General features: G+C 43.1%; 1 pseudogene; it reads right to left on the reverse strand.

The window, feature by feature from the left end:
- Nucleotides 1–225: 225 nt before the first annotated feature.
- On the reverse strand, nucleotides 226–1,508 carry LOC139017232 (nicotinamide phosphoribosyltransferase pseudogene; annotated as a pseudogene).
- Between the last annotated feature and the right edge of the window lie 409 nt (nucleotides 1,509–1,917).

Consider the following 1,917-nt stretch of genomic DNA (forward strand, 5'->3'; position numbering starts at 1 on the left):
CCCTTTGGTCAATTTTCATGTTACACTTTTATTATTATAAAGACTAGAAGTCTAGTGCACAAATTTGTGCATGAGTGGGGTCTGGCAGGCCTGCCATGATCAGCGGGGTTGGCCAGCGGGGCGGGGGCGGGGGGGTGGCACAGGTGGTTGGCCGGTCAGCCACCCCCTGGTTGAACTCTGGGTTGAGGAGACAATGTGCTTATTAGCCTTTTGCTATAAGGATAATCAACCTTTTTTGGACCTTTTGTTGGGATCAGCAACTGGGTCCTTGAAGACATTAACCCCAAGGCCATTGGTTACAACATAACTACGCTTAAAGGAACGATTCAAGAAATCTCTTGTTAATTTTTGTAGCAAAGCTCCCCAGAACCAAAGGCAATATTTTCAATACTCCATTTGTTTTGCTTCATGCCTTCTACAATCTCTTGTAAGGTACCAATATCTACTCCATCCTCTTGAATAACTTGAAGATACAGTGGCAGCAACTTGTAGCCCTTTGAGTTCTTAGTAATAGGGGATTTCTTGCCTAAAGTATCCAAAACCTTTAATACAGTGTCCAGAGGATTTCCAGAATCAGGTCTGATTATTAGTGGTGCCTCTGAACTTCTTGATACTATTAAATGTGTTGATCTTCACCCCATATTTTCTCACAAGCATTATAAATGTCATAATTATTGCTGACCACAGATGCAGGCACTGAAGAAAATTGTGTTACTATATGTTCAAAAGCATCTTTTTCATGGTCTTTCCCCCAGGCTGTTATGGTACTGTGTTCTCCTGCTGGAAGAGAACAGCCTGGAACTTGATCTTTCATTCACAGCATTTTTTTAAAGCAATTCCTGCTACCGTATCCATTCTTCTGAACTTAACCAAATAAGCAGATGCTCCCATGCCAGCAGTCTCTTGGGAAGAGACTCCTCTATAGCCAAAATACATGCAACTTGTATTCCAGACCAACTAAGTTACCAGATGTTTCTAACAAACATTTGGCCAATATTTTCTTCAACTCTCTAGAATTTGTGGCCACAGTGATTGGATACCAGGAGTGAACAGGAATTGTCTCAACCCACTGTATAAGCCATTTACACTCTTGATCTGTGTTTTTTCCACTGTGAAGAGCATATTTCCTCTGTGAATGACAGAGCCCTCAGGGACAGCTTTTACTTCTACTGGAAGATGCCCAGGGTATTTCTCCAGAATGTAGTTCCGCCCCTTTTCGTTAAATACATCATCTTGGAAATGCTCTATGTACGCCTCTTTGGCTTCCTGGATCTTCTCCTTGGTCACTACTTTACCTTTTAAGTACTTATTAAGAATGTACTGCAACCCAGAAAATACTGTTTCCTCATAGTTCATCTTCCTTATTTTGGAGTTTTCTGTCTTCTTTCCATGGCATTCAAAGTAGGAATAAACTTTGCTTGTGTTAGGTGAGTATTGTTTATAGTGAGTAACCTTGTAGGAGTTGGTGTCCAGGACATGCTGAACTCAGCTTCTGCCTCAGCATTCATCTCAGGCCAGAGTGGGAACACGTAAGGGGGGCTGCCTGGCACTACTGTGAGAAGGAAGAAAAAATGGGCTTCACCTTGCTCTGTCCCTTATGTCACCGCTGGTCAGAGGAGGAGTTGAGAGGGAAACAGAGTGTAGAGGCGAGGCCTGAGGAGGGCCGGCCAGTAGCTGAAAGTGGCAGGGGTGGCAGGGGCTAGGACATGTGCACCTGGGAGTAGGATGGCCTCACCTGGGCTCCATGACCTAATTTTTTAGTGACCAAATGCATTGATGACAAACATCTTGCATGACTAAAACATTCAACGTGTAAGAGACCAGTGGATTTTGATGTAAGAGTTGGAGACATTCATAACATTGTTTCAGGTTTCTCATGGCCACTAACCTTTAAAAAACTACTTGTTATGTTTTGGT

This window comes from Myotis yumanensis, unplaced genomic scaffold (assembly GCF_028538775.1).
Source record: "Myotis yumanensis isolate MYYU_CA2020_CCGP unplaced genomic scaffold, mMyoYum1.0.hap1 SCAF_1, whole genome shotgun sequence".
NCBI classification, from domain to species: Eukaryota; Metazoa; Chordata; class Mammalia; order Chiroptera; family Vespertilionidae; genus Myotis; species Myotis yumanensis.